This window comes from Neocloeon triangulifer, unplaced genomic scaffold, assembly GCF_031216515.1.
Source record: "Neocloeon triangulifer isolate White Clay Creek 2 clone unplaced genomic scaffold, ASM3121651v1 ptg000017l, whole genome shotgun sequence".
NCBI classification, from domain to species: Eukaryota; Metazoa; Arthropoda; class Insecta; order Ephemeroptera; family Baetidae; genus Neocloeon; species Neocloeon triangulifer.
In genome coordinates this window covers 7368361-7387161 of record NW_026775559.1, presented here as the reverse complement: position 1 = coordinate 7387161, position 18801 = coordinate 7368361, and the positions used below count along the sequence as shown (strand labels likewise).

The following is an 18801-nucleotide window of genomic DNA, read 5'->3' as shown; positions in this document are numbered from 1 at the left end:
GGGAGAATTCTCTTAGTTAGATTTACTTGGACACAAGAAACCTTAGTTTTAAAGTATCCAGCAGACCGCAGGTCGCCTTTGGGGTCAGTTGTCCTTTATTTTTTCATTTTTTCTTTGCAATGAGGTTCGCCCGGTTTCAATTTTTCATGAAATCCACCTCGAGTGTTACCATTCAATTATAAAAACATTTCACCTTAACAAAATATAGCGCTTGCTTGCTATTTTGTATAGAACTTTTTTTTCTAATGGCACCCTTTTAGTTTTTCAACTTTGGGGTTGGTCTGCGACGAATCATTTTCAATTTTTTGAACATTTCCAGAGAGATAGTTAATTTAAAAGAACTTAATTGTAGAGTAAAACAGAATTAAAAATGAAATAAAATGATAAAGTGCTTAAAGGCTAATAAAATGTAATGAATGCAGTTGCAAATCTCGTTCTTTATATTTGTCAAAATTTAAAACTTGCATTTAAATTCACTTGTTTCAAAACCAGCTATCAATTAATCACTGTTGAATCACCATTATCGCTAATGAATGAATTAAGGAAGAATTAGAACGGTTTTGAAATATATAATTTTCAGAAGATTTCCTTTTTGTGATTGAGTAACGGAGAAATCTCCTTTGATGAATACAGATATTTCCTGTCTCGACGCGCAGACAGATGAAAATAACATTTTTCTGGTATCAAGCAGCTGTCTCGGTGTGCCGGCGTACACGACTTTTCCATCTTTTCCCGAGACGAAGGCAAACAAGCCGAGCTGAAAGGCGACTTGAGGCGTCACTTCCAGAGTGGTCGGTCAAATGCGCGACGCTATGTCTGGACGCAAAAGGCGTCGTTCTCTTGCAATATATCAACAGTTAATAAGCAACAAGTCAGCATATGCCAGCAGCTTGATGGCTTCTTCATACTGCTTTAGATATTTAATACGCCATTCGCGCGCTGCACGTTTCGTCGCAAATTGAATTCCATTGTAGTGGCAGTATATATGATTTTATACGTCGCGCCGTAAAGCTTAACTCGCGCTGCGTTTGATGTGAATGCCGTAACTCGCAGCGAGAATTTGTATTAAGATTTTATTAAAATGTCTTTCAAGCGCCCAAGAAGTAAAGCAGGCTGGTAGAAAGCTAATAACCGACGATGGAAAGCCATTCTGTCGAGTCTTGGTGCTTAGAATATTCAATTATCTTGGATTTGAATTTTAAAAAATACATCAGAAATAAAAAAAAGGTTGAATGATAGTGAATAAAACACTAATACATTAAGCTATAAATATTATTTATGAAATTCCTCTTAATTCCAGACAACAAACTGAAACAATAGCAAAAAATTTCAATTTAGTTTCATTTTCAAATAATTGATCCCTTTCATTAAATGTGTCATTTCCATAAAACTCTCGAAACATTTCCGAAAAGGCGAACAAATATATACATAACGCTTGCATGCTTGCTTTTTGAAAATCTGAAAGTTGAATTACGCATAGGCTATTTTTTTTTTTTTAAAATTTGATAATTTTTCAGCTTTGTGTACGACATTTGCCCTTTCCTTTGGTCATTTAAGCAGTTGCTTATTTGTTTTCACTTGGCGGAGCAATTTCAAGAATGGACTGATTTTCCAGTGGTAATAGAAAAAAGTAATTCCGAGCTCCCCTAACGCCCCAGCGGCCACGCGCTGTTTCATGTACAAATAACGGGGCGGGCAAGCTGCGTGGGGTGCAGCAAGTAAGAGAGGAAGATGCGCTCCGTCTCATTCCACCGTCTGCTTTTTAATCATACTTTGGTCGGTTCGATTGTTGAGCTTTGGCCGAGGGCAGGTGCGGCCTCTGTACTTTGTCCGCCCGCCCAAGATTAGATGTCACAAAGTAAGTCCCCTTGTTCGCCTAGCCCCGCTCTCGCCATATCGTCCAGCAAGCATTAAGAAGTCATCGCCGGGGTGACCAGACCACCGCTGGGGTCGAGATATTGAAGAGATCTGTCTGCATTTTGTTTGCGGATACAAGCGACAGGGGGCAAACTCTTGACCCTCTCGCACGTGAGAATGTTTCATCCAATGGGATTTCAGAAAACGCTTCTTTGTTTGAGTATGATTTCAAAATTCAACAGCCCTTTCATAAAGCTTTCAATAAGAAATAAAATTCCATGGAGGAGCTTATTTCTCCTCCTTGTTGAGTATTGCCTTGGTTTAAAATTTGAAGAATTTCTGTCATATGTGTGTTATTTGTGTCTTTAAAAGCTCTCGACTATATATTTTAAATTTTGAAATTTTGTACAACATTTTATATTTAAAATCAATATGAAATCATATAATCCTTATATTATATTAAGAAAAAGTAATTGTTCCTTTTGCTGAAATTATATCAGTTTTACTCTGTTGAATTTTCTTCTGAAATCTTTAAAATAACTAATAATTTAAATATAAAATATATAAAAAATAAATTTATTTTTGTTGAAAGTTAGCTAAAAGTTTACATGCTATGGGAAAATCGCTTTTAATTACTCACTCATTACAACAAATCTGTAGGGTTTTATTATAATTATTTTAAAATACTTTGTTAGAACACGACATATAATTTGCTGAATATATGTAAACAAACGATGTTTAATCCGAGTTTATTACGTCCCACCCAGTTTTTAACAACAATGGCAATGTGGGTGTGTAAAGAATGGAAAATGTTGAAGTTGGTAGTATATTTTTGGTCCCCTCATGCGAGCGGGGCAAAAAACCAAAGCAAATGTAACCAAGTGCACCAGAGCAAACAGCCGCAGGAAAAATGCATTTTTTGCGCACGCGGGCAACAGGCCCGACGCAAAAACGCCGACACAAAAAACACGGCACAAAAGAAAGCCAAGCGACCACTCGATTCAGAGGGTTCGGCGGAGCATTCTGTGCGGTCACCGGTGCGTGATGATCCAACGTGAAATAATTCGCGCACTGAGCCGCCGCTTTTTCCTGGGTTCTCTCTCGACCGTTGTAAACACGACGGCGATTACACAATCGGCAGAATGCGAACGAGGACGGGGCCCTTCGGGGAACTGTAAGGAAATGATTGCCACGTACGGTAATGGCGGTTGCATGTAGCGTGTAATAATAATGGATCTGATTCAGCAGCCGCAGGAATCTCATGTGCCTCTTGCTCCTCTGTTGCAGGCGATTGATCTGCTTCACCGAACTGCACATCACAACCTCTGCTAGGTGAGTCCTCCTTTTCCTCTTGCACTTTTTGCTCATTGCCGTCACGTTCAGCCGCGGAGAAATGCTGAGTGAGCGAATCGATTTATTTCTCGCATGGATTCACATGCGGGTTAGTTGAATTCTTATTGCGAGCCAAGTTGAAGAATTTTCCATTTGCATTAAATTATAATAACGCAAATCAGAGGGAAGTAGGGAGAGTTGTAATAATCAATTTTATTAACATTTTAATAAAATCAAATTATGTATATAACATGAATTTTTAGCATATTCATAATAAATTTTAACTAATGTGAGTGCAAGCTTTGCACATCACAACAATCGGAGAAAATTTTGATTGTTGCCAAGCGTTTCGATTGGGAAAAATTTACTTGTACCCAATCAGAGAACTCTAATAAAAATCAAATTAAGTTTCATTGTTGTGACGCTTGAATCTTTTTTGAGTGCACATTAAAATAACTGGAGAACAAAGTGGAAAAATTTTATGCTTTCAGTTATAAATTTTTTTTTAAACTTCGATTTACAAAATAAAATTAATTATAATGAAACATTTAGTGATTTTAAAAAATATATAAAAAATATTTTTATAAAATTATGGAATATATAAAAAAAATTGTCTTAAATTAATATGCTCAAGCGAGCATTATAGTTCATGCGTAGTTATTGACAATACATTTAAGTTACATAATTATATATTATACATTAGTTCTACAAATTTATTTGTGGATTCTAAGTTATTAGAATTTAAATAGTTAAAATCAGTATAGGCCTATTTGCAAGTAGATATAAAAAAAGCACGCTCAGGCACGCTTAACGATTTTGGGCAAAATTGTGTTATAAAGTCGATTTTTCTTTTGTCTTAAAAGAAGATATTTCCATTTCCATATATGTATCCAATGGCAGGAGGAGGGGAGTTATAGGGGTCGTTGGACCGAATCCGCCACTCTGGCATTGAGAGCGAGAGCGATCGGTCGAGGCGGCTTTTTTCTTTCTTTCCTTCTTAGTTCATTTCTTCCGTTCTTTATGTATAAGTAAGAGCTTTCGCGGTCTGCAGATAATGATATTGGCAAAGCACTTGAAAATATTCCGCCAGTGGGTGGTTGCCTGACTTTCATTCTATTCCGGCTTCCCTGTAACCGAACTGATCGATGCCTGAGAGTGCTGCTGATGAGGGACGAGAGTTGAAATATTAAAAAGCAGTCTCTTCCAGCAACGCAGCAGGCGACCGCGATAAAAGAAGAAGTCCCTCAAGATTTGCTCCTTTCCTTTTCAGAGCTCGAGAGATGGAAAGGCCCTGGGCGCTGTTTAACGGCCAAATTTCCGTAATGTGCCGCAATGATAATTTAATTCACCCTTTCCGAGTCAATTAGCGTCACTGCCGAAATCGATCCAAGTGGACGTTTTAGCTCTTTGTGCTCTTGCGACGAGACCCAAATTGTCTCTGGATGCTCAAGTGTGTAAGTGTGCGCTCCTCTGCAGAAACCGCACATATGGAGCGAGAGAGGGAGGAGATGAGCGTGCATAGTTTATTGCACGTGCGATGTTCGGCGCTAATGAGAAACTGACATCGCACATACAGGCCTTGCCGTAGACAACACTCGCGCTAACTGTAATTATTTACTCGGCGGAGCTGCGAGCGGAATTGCCAAGGTGGAATAATGAGCGCAAGGGGCCCTGCAGCCTCACCACGACGCACTCTCGTCTGCCTGAATGACTGACTGACTGCGCCGAGTTCGGAGACAATACACGTTGTTGACCTATTTCACATCTCTTCTCTCTCCGTTGGCCTAATGCGCCATTCAATTACGCAAGGATTACGCCAACACGTCATCAGATTAAGACCGGCAGGCACTTCTCTTTACCTGAGCCCTTTATTTTCTCTCGTATATTAAAAATCCACTTAAAAAACTTTCGCAATTACCAGCGTTTCATCTCGCGAGTACTTACGGTTTTCCATGATAAAAATTGCCTCATTTGAATAGAGCGCTCGGAAATGAAAATAAAAGTCGTCGTCGGCAATAAGCACACGGCGAGATGCGACCCAGAATATGGCCCATAAAGCGAATTAAAAGTTTGTTTGGTCTGCGAAGGGGAGAATCTCCTGTACTTCTTCTTGTCGCGTGCTATCTTGCAAAGTATGTGCGATTGTGCGAAAGCGGCCGTTAAAAGGGAAATTCAGATTTCGCGAGAGCAAACTACTGCTGCTCCCCTTCGCTTGCGAGACTCGCGGTTTGAGTAGCGGGAGAATATAATTAGGCTATTTGTATTCAGTGTACTCCCGACTTTGCCATAGATACTCTCTCGCGCTTAAATGTATTCTAATTACACCGCTAGTTTACCATCTCATCATTTGAATACTTCCGCCGCTCAACTTGCAGCAGGGATCGACACGATCGGCCACCCCGTTGACGACTTCTGACCTCCTTGACGATGCATGGGTGGTTACTTGGCCCAAGAGTGCCCTTCGATTGTTTAATTGCGTCCGGGAAAGTTGTGAGATGCGCGAGGGCGGGCGGGCAGAGACTCATTAGGCATTCGCAACGTGATCTGCGCTCAGGGAAGGACGCAATTTCGACTACGGATTTACGAGCCACTTTCCCGCCGTTTTGCAGTTAAAAGTAATTCGTTTATTTGCAACGTGATAAAACAGTCGATCTCGTGGGCCATTGAGGGAAAAACACAGAGCGCTTCCTTATTCTGCATTATGTTCTGTTGGAAATATTTGTAACAGTTAAAACTATGCTAATGAAAGTTCAATTCTCTAATAGCAATCAAACAATTTAGCCATTATAAATAAAAATTAGTAAGTTATTTGTAAAGTAAGCGATTCTGGAATCAAGTTTTTTTAATATATTGTACCACTAAAATATAAATATTTTATTAAAAAAAAAATACCACTAAAATATAAATATTTTATTAAAAAAAAAATGCGTGCATAAGATCAGATCAGCTCTATTAAGAAAATATAATTAATTTTTAACATAAAATTTGTGGAAATGAAAATTATTCATATTTTATTCAATTTATTTAACAATTTAGCCTTTATTAATAAAAATGGTGGTTATTTGTGGAGTAAGCGATTCTGGAATCAAGTTTTTTATTTAAATATTATACCACAAAAATATAAATATTTTAGTTGCAAATGTTAGTTTATTGGGTTCAGACCAAGGACTATACTAAAAAATTTAATTACATAATTTTTAACATAATATTTGTGGAAATGAATATTATTCATAATTTATTTTACAATTTAGCCATTATTAATAATTATGGTGGAGTTATTTGTGGAGTAAACGATTCTGGAATCAAGTTCTTTTTGCAATATATTGTACCACAAATAAATGTTAGTTGCAAAATGATTGTTTATTGGGTTCAGACCGAGGGTTATATTAAAAAAAATTTAAAATTTTTTACATATAATATTTTGTGAAAAAGAAAGTATTTATATTTTATTTACTTTTATTTTTCAAACACATTAAATTAACAATTTATCAGCCTTTATATTTGCACGTATCAATTAAAGGTCTATTGGAATTGATAGTTAAATACTAAAAACTGTTTTAAATAAAAGTTATCAATCACTATCTGCTTAAAAAGTGTCTCAATCAAAATTCGTAGACCCCCTCTGCGGAATTTCATCCCCCCTGGCTAACGAAAGCTGATCCACAGCAAATGAAATTCAACTTTCTTTTTTCTCCTCTCCTTTCGGCAGCTTACATAAATCTATTTCAAGAAAGCGGCGGCGCCTCCACGCGCCACACGTTTTTGCGCCAGCGAAATATCAAATAAGCCTGGGCACGCGGCGCGCGGGACGTGATTTATGAGAACGAATTTGGAAAACGGAGAGCCGCGTTTGCCGTGCGTAAACACATTAAAATATATCGCATAAATCAAGCGCCCGAAGGCGAGTTAATTAGCACTTTGCATCTGCACTTGACGTGCCATTTGATTTTATTGATAATCGCTCTGCAAAGCGGAAACAAAGCGGCCATTTGCGCATTAGCGAGTTGCGGAATTGGAAGTTACAGCAAACACGCACACAACCTCTTTCAATAGAATTCCTCTGTCAATAGAGGCGTCTTTCGTACAAGCCGCCAAGATGAGGGCGGTGGGTGGCGAACCGCCCTCGTCTCGTGTGTGTTTGCAGATCAGCCCCGGCGCTCGCAAAGCTTGATTGATGAGTCGGCTTAAATGATTAGTCCAAAGCAATCGGCTGCATGCGCCGCCATATTAGGCCCGACGCGGCGGTGCGCTAAGCCTATTATCGCGTATTCACGGCCCTCGGCACCTCATTATCGGCGCGTTTTCTGCCTTCCATCAAACACCGGTGGGCTTACGGGTGCGCGTGACGCGCGGTGACCTTTCAGCTCTCTCCAACAATCGCGAACCCACGCACCGGGCTTCGTCAATATTTACTGCTCTGGTCCAAAGCACAAACCACTGACTAAAAGAGCCGCTCTCACAAAGCTAATTGTAACAACAACTACAGTTCAAACCAAAAAGCTAGACAAATATTTTTTTAATTTCATTAAGTAATTTTTTTAGTAACAAAATTAAATCAAAATTGAGGGAACTGCCGTAATTAGTGAGCCTGTGAAATTATTTTGACAAAAATAACTACAAAAATCATTTTTCAAATTTTATCACAAACAAGCACAAGATTATAAAAAGTAATTTATAATTGTAAAATACAGTTTTGCAGTTAGCAATTGTTTACAACTTATTTCAAACTTTGTATAGAATATTTTTTGCCCTAAAACAATGTAAAATGAGTAAATGCCGTTCCTATCATTATTCATTTAAAACATCATATTTTTTTGTTTCTTTATTTTGAAATTCGAATTAATTAGTTTTTTAAGCCGTAAAATGAATACATTTCTCTTCACATTGCCTTAGAATATTTTGTAATAACATTTTTCTAGATGTTAATTGCAGTAGTAATGAGAAGAAAACAATGTAATGATTATTAAAAAAAAATAAGACATAATTTGATCAATCAAGTTTGTTCATTTCAAGTTCCACCAGTTTTATTAAAAAAAAAATTGGTTTATTTTATCAAAAGTAGAACATAAAAAAAATTGGTTTTTTTATCAAAAGTAGAACATAGCTGAGGTGAGCAAGTCCATTTCTTCACTTGATTTTAGTTGAAATAATTTTTATTTTTTAATCTTTTTAAAATCATTTAAACCAATCCTCCCTGTCAGAATTTTATATTGATCCCAATATTAATTCAATGGTGGAATATTGTATAAATATTTTAGAATTATTTCTCCAATAATCGTTTCTGCCAGGGCTTTTCCAAAAAGGTAAACACAAAAATATAGCGCTTTTTCTTGTTATTTATAAACAAAGTATAGTCTAAAAATAATTGAACCTATCAAAAGTTCTACCTGTGTTTCAGTAAAATTTGAAATTTGAACGGTCAATTAATTTGATATTTATTTGCATAAGGATATGAAATAAAAATAAATGAATTGCATTTAATGTTATAAAATTTATTTCCCATTGTTGCTTGTTAACAACATTTAAAATGCGTAAGCAAGAAAATTTATTGATTCAACAATGAAAAATTACAACAATTAAAAAAAATTTCAAATGTTCATTGATTCTTCGAGATCCGTCATAACGGTTTTGTTTGCGAATTCGCTGAGTAAAATTGAAAATGCAAGCGTGTCACCTGCCTGCCTGCCTGCCTCTTCCCAGCCTCTAAGCGAGTGACATTCAAAGGATCTTGGCATCTCAGTCGCATCGCTGGTGTCGCTCAAATTCAAGAGCTGGGCCACAAGTATCATCTGTACACTGCTCGAGTGTGATCTTGAAGATCGCTCCTGAGACTGGCCGGCCAGAAAGTAAAAGAAATATTCGTGCCTTTTTAATTAAGCATTTTAATTTTATTTTAATGTTTCCCTCAGCCCACCAGCGGCACGCAGAGGTCCTCTACGACTACGCCAAATCCCGCAAAATCAACGTGGTTGTCGGGGTTTGCTTCTCAAGACCGGTCCAAGGCATCAGGACAGAAAACCTGCCTAGGAGACTCAGGGAGGCGGTCGAGTCTAGCGAATGGGAAGCCCTGACCACCGAGGAGATCTTTGCGATATCTGTGCTGAACGGTCTCGTGCCTGCTGGCCATGTTGGTAGATTATTTTTTTTTAAATGCATAAGATTGTTTTTAATAATTCATCATTTTTTAACAGGGCGAAAGCAACTTTTGGACTTCCTGCACGTCCTGGAGAACCAGCTGCCTGCAAACCAGATGGTCATCGATGATGGCGAGATTGATGACGGCGAGGAACCGGCGCAGGTTGGCTTCTGGGGCCGCACCTCATGTTGAGAATTCGCAGCCGCCTCAATCCACCAGCACTCCAGCATCAATGGGTGGCTCTTGGCTGCAGTGAGGCTACCACCCCTTCATCTCTCTTTTCTAAGTAGACCTAAAATTATATAAAAAAAATTTAGCATTGTTCTAGATGTAAATTTAAAAAATGAAAAGAATAATGAAGAAAAGGAAAAATATTAAAAAAAAAAATTTGCAAATAAAAAAAAACAAGCTTATTTGATCAAACATTAAACAAGTTTTTTAATTGAAAGCTCCACCAGTTGTATGTAAAAAAAAATGTGCTTTTACTGATCAAAAGTAGTACATTGCTGAGGTGAGCACTCTTCACTTGATTTTAGTTGTGGTTATAAATTTTTCATATTTTGTTTGTCTTTCGGATGATCTATCTTCGCTGCTTAGCGTTTGCTGTAAATGAACGCGAGCAAAAACTCAGCCTGCCACGCAGCCCGAGGCATTAATTTTCATTTTCAGTTTTAACGCAATAAAATATGATTTAATGCCGGCTGTATTAATCTTGCTGCACCACAAACGACACCTATAGCCACTGCAGAGGGGTGCACTCTCATCCTCTTCCTTGTGCAAAAAACGACGACGAGCCACTTTTTGTTTCCTCTCACAGCGAGCGTCGTCTTTTTAACACGCGCGCGTCTTCTCAAAAGTGGTCTGCGCAACACAGAGCTATACCATGCACCCCAAATGACGGCTAATTGAGAGAAAGAAGAGAACGTCGTGGCAGTGTGGAGAAAATATATGGTGGAGAGCTTAAGAAAAAGTTGGAGCAGCCGCGGAAGGAAACGTGTCATTTGTCTCTGGGCTCAGATTATGCTAATGGGACGAAAACTTATAATAGCGCCGTTTACCCTGCGCAAGGGAGGTACGGGGGTGCGTAATTATTCAAATGCATTTAAGTCGTTAGCCGATCGTTTCCTGCGAAAAAAGGTCAATTGGAGCCGCACTCCGGCGCCATAAATGAGAGAAAAACGCGGCGCCGCAATTTTTGCGCAAAAGGAAGTGAAGGAACGCGTGCCAAATTTTCTCTATTTTTGGCCGCCTTCGCCTTTTCCTCTTTTTTTGCACTCCTCACATAATATATATAAAGGGCGTCTGCTGCGAAGTTGAAATCACTTAAAGCTCGCTGATGCGTTCTTAATGGCCACCGCCGACGCAACAAAAGACAAAGAATTTCTCTCCGAAAATAGGCGTTGTGTGCAGTGAGTGAGTATGGCGAGTTGCCCTTGTTGTTTGCGAACGGCGCACTGAAACTTGCCTTTCAAAAGCAAATTTGCGCTGTTACTTATGCCGGTATACGCATTCTGACCAGCATTCTATAGCCGTGCATTCTCCTCGTTTTGTTGGCAAACTAAAAAAAAAATCAAAATCACTTAAAAAATCGATTTCACAAACAGCGTGTTGGTTTAAATTTACAGAAGAAATGTGAAAATCTCTATATCTCTTGTGTTATACACATATGTACTACATTGAATTCTTTCAATTTTTTGAAAATCCCAATCTTAAAATATTATCATGAAAAATGAATAAAAAGACTTATATATTCAGACGTAAGTTATTACCTTATACATAATTTTAGTGTTATTTAATTAGAGTTATTTTTAAATTTTTAACTAATAAATAAAATTGAAAAATATTTAAAACTTTATTTTTATTTTTATTTACATTAATTTTTACATTTTTTGTAAGGGGCCGTTCACGAATGATTTAAGATAAATTGGACAGATTTTTTTTGTTACGAGCACCACTCTGATTTTTAGATATGTTGTTAGGGTTGATGAGAAACTACTTTGACCAAATTTTTAGACCAAAATATTTATTACTTTTTGAAATATTCGGGTTTTTTGAAAAACTCAAAAATGCTTATATCTTTGCTCCTCTTAGTTTTAGAGCAATTTGGTTTTCACTATAGTAGGTAACTTTTTATTCTGAACAATTTTGCTGTTGACCAAATTGCCCTAGGTCAAAGGTCAAGGTCATTAAAATGCATTTTTAGTTTTTGAGGTCATTTTTCTCAAAGAAGCGTATTTTTGATATTTTTTTAGCAAATGCAAAAAATGTAGCCCGCGAAATTCTACATCTGGTCCGAAATATTTGCGATGGCGTATATCTTAGTTTTTTAGTTATTTTAATTTAAAATTAAAAAGATGCGTTTTTCCGATATGCGGTATTTTGACATTTTTCTGTTATATTATTTCTAAGCAGCCTAGAGCAATGCGGTTTTCACTACTAGACCTATTTTTTAATTTTGAACAACTTTTCCGTTGACAAAAAATACCTAGGTCAAAGGTCAAGGTCAGTAAAATGCATTTTTAATTTTCTAGGTCAATTTTCTCAAAGAAGCGTATCTCAGATTTTTTCCGCAATATAGAAAAAAATTTTGCCCATGAAATTCTACATCTGGTAGGAAAAATTCAGAATGGCATTATTTTTAGATTAAAAGATATTTCAATAAGAATAAAAAAAAAAAGGCAAAAAGGGTCAGAATATTATATACGGAAACGAACTTTTTAAATATTTATTGAAATATCTTTAAAACTAAAAATAACGCCATTCTGAATTTTTCCAACCAGATGTAGAATTTCATGGGCAAAATTTTTTTCTATATTGCGGAAAAAATCTGAGATACGCTTCTTTGAGAAAATTGACCTAGAAAATTAAAAATGCATTTTACTGACCTTGACCTTTGACCTAGGTATTTTTTGTCAACGGAAAAGTTGTTCAAAATTAAAAAATAGGTCTAGTAGTGAAAACCGCATTGCTCTAGGCTGCTTAGAAATAATATAACAGAAAAATGTCAAAATACCGCATATCGGAAAAACGCATCTTTTTAATTTTAAATTAAAATAACTAAAAAACTAAGATATACGCCATCGCAAATATTTCGGACCAGATGTAGAATTTCGCGGGCTACATTTTTTGCATTTGCTAAAAAAATATCAAAAATACGCTTCTTTGAGAAAAATGACCTCAAAAACTAAAAATGCATTTTAATGACCTTGACCTTTGACCTAGGGCAATTTGGTCAACAGCAAAATTGTTCAGAATAAAAAGTTACCTACTATAGTGAAAACCAAATTGCTCTAAAACTAAGAGGAGCAAAGATATAAGCATTTTTGAGTTTTTCAAAAAAACCGAATATTTCAAAAAGTAATAAATATTTTGGTCTAAAAATTTGGTCAAAGTAGTTTCTCATCAACCCTAACAACATATCTAAAAATCAGAGTGGTGCTCGTAACAAAAAAAATCTGTCCAATTTATCTTAAATCATTCGTGAACGGTCCCGTAATCAATTTAAATGATTAACAAGAATTTGTTGTCTCTAATGAAATAATATTAATAAAAAAATTTAATAAAGATGTGGAATGCTTAATAACATCAAAATTTTAACAAGTTATCCATTGAAGATGCTAATGGCAAACCAAGTTAAAATGAACTAAATAATTAATTATGATAATATGTATCTTATAAGAAAAAAAACATAAGTTAATAGTTATTCGGATAATGTGAATTACATTCTCTTCCACTAATAACACGCGAAAAATATATTTTTACCAAAATAATATAATTAAGCAGTCAAAATAAGCTCATATGTACTGAAACGTCTCTTTTTTAAAAGAATCGTGGGCCTGTCTTGATTGAATTTAAATCCGTAGGTTGCACCTCTCCAGCCGTGAATATCCGTGCCAGAGTAATCCTTGCCTTCAAAGCGTTTTCCAATTACTCGCCGCGCCGTAAAGTAGCCGTATCAGTGCAATTTATCAGCTCGGCATTGTCCCGGTATGGCTGTGGAGATCAAAAAGAGACCCTTGTTTACGGTGCATGAAGGGAAAAGGAGAGAAGAAGGGTCTATTTTCCAGTCGGGTGTTGCGTCGGCCGCGGGCTGCCAGTTGGGCCGCGTATTTCACGGCGGTGTGGCCCCCGTGCTAAATCTCGGACCGCATATATAAATATGTCTGGCGATTCACGTGCGATTCCCTGATGGTATCTGTTATTAGGAACCGCAGATGAGAGCCGCAGAATCAGAGAGAGAGGCTAATAGTTATAGGCCTGGGGGTCGCCAACTGACATTATTTGGTCCGACCCTAGGGCTAGCCGGGATAATAATGGTGCATGTATTTTGCACACAGACACACGGAGCACCTCTGTATGTTAAGCGGTTGGGTTCGAAATTCCCCGGTGGAAATGGTTTCACCTAGCAATAGCGATTTCCCGCTCTTGCTTGTGAGAAGGGCTCTCTTTGATATTGCTCGACTAAATAAAATCCAGCCGGTTCTCTCTCGCACAAAGAAGTCTCTTTCTCTCCATTCAAGCCCGCGACCAAACAGAGGAAAAACGCCCGCGGGCCGTCTGCGCGCTGCTCGATGCAAAGGGAGCCGAGCATTTTTGTTTATTAATGAATGTTATCTTAGCGGTATTTGCGAATGCACGCGCACGTTAAACAACCCGAGGGGCCGATTCGTTGCGAATACACAAAGTTTATTTAAAACAGCGCCTCCGCGCACTCTGGGAATATGGCTTTGTTATCAAAAGTAATCTCGAAGCACCACAATTTTTTTTTTTTTTTGTGAATTTTGCGATTAATAAAATAAATATGAAAATGTTAATATCGAGGCCTTGAGGGGCAAAAGATAATTCAATTTAACCTTTTTATTTTCATTAATTTGCATTAAATATTATCTTTTTTAATTACTTCACATTATATTGAATATTGCGACTTCATTTTTTTAAATTTATCGTTATGTATAAGAAAAAATCAATTTGTTGTCAATGTCAATTTTTATGTTTTGATTGAAGATTGCTAGGATTGCTAGAGAAATTTAAATATTTAAGGATTTGCGAAAAAAAAAATACCAATTAAGAAGTACCTCCAAAAGTGGGGATTTTTTTCAATTATAAATATTGTCCAACAAAATTGAGAATATTTCTAAAATAAAATATGTTTGAAAAAAAAAACCAGTATGAAGAATATTTCAGACATTAAAATAAAATATTAAATTTCTGTAGTGCAAGGAGTAAATATATTAAGCAAAATTAATATAATATGAAATTAAGGCAAAGTGCTGCGGGTAGTTTAATATTATATATTTGCAGATGCACAAATCTCCCGAGTAATCCCGTTTCAGCGCCAAATTTCGCCGGATTTGCGTCTGGCCGCCGAAACTCATTTGAATAATTCTTAAAAGCAGTCTTGGCGCAGCGCGGAGCCGGCATTAGACGCTTTATATATATGAGCCAAACAACACTCGTCCGTTTTTCTCAACAAAACAGGCTGGCAGTGAGTCAAGACCTTTTCCAACACCCAAGGGCACCACTTGTCTGGGCCTGACGTCAGAACAATGGCTCGTACGTATACCGCGAGTACAAGCATCTCGAGGGGACTTGGACTTGCACGTGGCCGACCAGTCGCTTCCGATCGGCGGCCAATCCAACAAAACCGCCCCCGACAGCGCCCACCCGGAGCACACCACCATTACTCACACACAAGAAGGCCTTTTCCATTTATTCGCCGACCTTTTGTCCGCACGCAAAGTTTGCTTGTGTTGTTGTTGCTGCCGGTCTGATAACGTTATTAGTACAGGAGAAGATTGGTGATTGATTTTGGCCGCGCGACCATTAGTGACGCCTATGGGAGGTTGAAAAATTAGTTACTTGTGTTGCAAATGGTAATTTTTATTTAAAAAATATTTTTTTCCCTCCATATTCAATTCATTTAAAAAACAACACATTTTTAAATTTATTTTATATTAATTATATAATATAATTATATAATATATTATATTCAAATAATTTTTATTGGTTCAAGTTTTGTTATTAAATCAAATTTGGATTTATTTAATATTTGTCCTTTTTCAGCAAACTTTTTGCAGGAAAAGTAGGAAAACTAATTAATTTAATTTTTTTTTCTTCTGTTCAGTCTTAATTGTAAACAAACTATCGCAAAGGAAAATAATTTTCATGATCCAAGGTTCTATTAATTTTTTTTGTCCCCTATATTTTAACAACAATCTTATTAATAAAATGTAATAATAAGAATTGAATTAAATTTGTACTTATAAGGAATTTAAAAATATTTCCTGAAACTATGTTGTTATCATAAAGAACAAGGGCGAAATTTTATTATTATTAAATTGCCAATAAAATATTTTTGAATCTACATACCTCTAAAAACTATATTTTTACATTATAATTAATTTTGCCAAAATCGAAATTTAAAATTGTATGCATTAAAATTTCATACGTGCGATGTGTGCGAGTTTTGGCCGATTTTCCATGAGTGTTGAAGGCGTTTTAACAGGTTAAACTTCTGGCGTTGAGCGCAAAGGGAGTCGCGCTCCAATCCACAAAGAAGCCGCAATTCCCAATTACCCTCGCCCACGCTTCTAAAGGCTATCCTGGTCTAGCCAGAGAGAGAGTTTTAGTAATTGCGCGCTTTATTAAATATTGACGCCTGGCCAACACACACAAGCACAAAGCAGCCATTAAGGCCAACAGCTCCAGCCTACAAATAATAACCCCGTCACAAAATTCAGCTCTTGGTTAAGTTCGAACGCAAATTGCGCCTTTTGAAAAGAGAGTGATTTTGAATGAACATAATTTTTCCAGCGACGCCCAGCAGGGAAATCAGCATTTCGGTCGCGTAATTAATAAGTGGTGACAAAGGGCCGGATGCGGAGGCAGTGACGGCCAAGGTGAAAAACGGCCTTCCGTCCTCCTGCAAAGCAAAGAGATAAATTCCAGCCGAGTGATTTTGAATTCCGTGCGGTATTGAGATAGGGTTAGGACGTCTCTGGTATTCCCTGTTTAATCAATGGCCGTCGGCCATCCTCCCTCTCTCCCGGCGTGTGCGTACGGATGCAAACACACACAAAGGCTTTCACCACGCGCGCCTATATTGACTTTAATTAAGTCCTTTTTGCTCCCCGCGCGCGCTCTCCACCGAGCCAAACATAACTCTCTATCTATAACCGCGAGGGGAAACGGCGCGCTAAATCAATAAAACTAATTAAATTCATTCGTATTAATTAATCAACGTACATAACAATCGATGAAAAGGTCTTTGAACTCGTCCTGCCAATGGCGTGCGATAAGCCATAAGCTTATAACTCTTAAAACTCCTTAATGACTTTGCCGTTACAAATAGATTTACCTCTTTGTTTGGTTTGTAATGGGACTTTTTGTAATAAGTAAGGAGATATGCTCCTTTTATATAAGAAAATTAGTACCATAAGATCAGACAAAAGGACTTGTAATCTAACTAAATAAAAAAAGTTTGCTGTACAGATTTTGCATTAAGACTTAAAATCACAGGGGCTCTATAAACTTATATTCTTACAATTTCCAATACTTAATCATGTAGCTCATACACTAATAAAAATAGTAATATTTAATATACAGAATTGAAGTTTATTTTTTATTCTTTATGCGGAAGTAAACACAGATTTCAAAAGAAACCTTCTGAAATTTAAAACATAAAAGCTTAAAAATTTGTAGAAGACAAATAAACTAACTAGAAGCGCGTACATTGTTTACTAACTAAACAGAAAAGAAATAATTAATTGAAAAGTTATAAATTTAGTGTAATTTAAAACGTTAAAGAATGATTATTTCAGATAAAGTTTTCCAGTAATCCTTTGCAATATGATTTTTGTTAAAACAGGGTTGATAAAAATGGATAAAAATTGGAATAAATTAAAACACATTCATGATTGTTTTTAAATTTCCTTATATAAAGTCTTTCTAACATAAAAACGTATGTTTTTTTATGACCATGCAATTTTAATTAAAAATAAAAACAGTGCAATATCAATTCAGAAATCAAATTTTGGGCTATCTTAAAATTTAGTTAGAGACTTAGCTATTGAACTCAATATTTTACAACAAAAATAAAATGTTTGTGCTGCATATAATTTTCTATTAGAATTGATTAATTTTTAATTTAGATTTTAAAATATTAATCTATGAAATAAATGATTCATCACTAAGCGATTTAAATACAGACAGATTACTGGACGCAGCGTTAAGCCATGATATATTGCAGAGCGTATTTTTTGGTGAAAAGTGCTTTTGAATTGGGAAGAGAGATCAATGGTGTGCACCAAGCTATCATCGAGCAGAGATCTGTAGCGCCATTCATCACATCGCCACAAAAGCGGACGAATGTGCTTCGCGCGCGGCCGGGGCCGGGTTTGCGACACGTTCATTGCGAAACTGGAAGCGCCGCAGCTGCACGCACATAAATCCCCCGTAGCCCGATAATGAGATACAAATGCGAGTTATTGATGAGCCGCTGTGCGAATTCGGCCGGCATTGAGTTGGCTCGGCGGAGCGCGAACAAAAAGCGTGTAAATCACGCCGGCCGCCGCTGCTGCCACATGCACACCGAGCGTGCGATCCACTCGGGCATTCCGTTCACGTTCGGCCGCTCTCATCGGCTGCGACACTTTCTGCTAATACGACTCCTTTCATATATAAATTCCACTTTTTTTTTTGCTTTCTAAAACGCCGCCTGCGCCGAAATAAATTCCGGTGGTGCAGCTTTTTTATATTTAATAAGATGACGCATAAATATGCGATTGCGAGTCGTAAAGTTTCAGGCCGAGGGAAATAAACGGCGTTTTTGCAGTGTGTGTGTTTGTGGGTTTTATGTTTGCTGTGCGAAATTCCGCAAATTGCTGTAAATCTGCTTCCGAGAAATAGTTACACGACAAAAATGTTTCCTTTTTGCCATGCCTGAGTTTTATTGCGCACAACGGCGGGCTGTGTACTCGCGATAATAATGCATTCCTCTAAACATCCCACATTTTTTTTCTCCATCTAAACATTCCACTGTGCTCACTGCATTGCGTTTAGCTCTCTTTATTTCCATGACGTGTTTATTGAACTCTAATTGGTTTTGATTATAAGTAATATGATCGCTCAATTAATTTAATTCATTCTGAATTGTAATTTAAAAAAATAAAAATAAAATATAATATAAAAATTCAGAACCATATAATGCGTAGTTTCGACAAGATTGAAGTGACTAATTATTTAAACAGTTTATATTAAATACAAAAGTTTAGATTAAAAAATACAATTGTTAGTTAAATTTAATAAAAGTTTAATAAAGTGGCCTTGTGGTTTCCATTTTAACAATAACTGCTTTTTAATTTCTACCATTAGCCAAGAAGATCAATAATTACCTTTTTTTTTGATCCGATTTGGAACTTATTTTTTATTATTACTTTTTATTTTCTCGACCGAATACTCCACTCATACCACTGGCA

The 18801-nt window shown here is 36.7% G+C and overlaps 1 protein-coding gene across 6 annotated transcripts in view; it reads left to right on the top strand.

Annotated features, from left to right (window-relative positions):
• LOC132202951 (teneurin-a) overlaps positions 1 to 18801 on the top strand; it is a 322154-nt gene that overhangs the window by 110220 nt on the left and 193133 nt on the right. For all 6 annotated transcript variants that reach the window (XM_059630319.1, XM_059630318.1, XM_059630313.1 and 3 more), the window contains one exon: positions 3145 to 3189. The gene's annotated coding sequence lies outside the window, so the exon portion shown is untranslated. The remainder of the gene's footprint in view (positions 1 to 3144; positions 3190 to 18801) is intronic.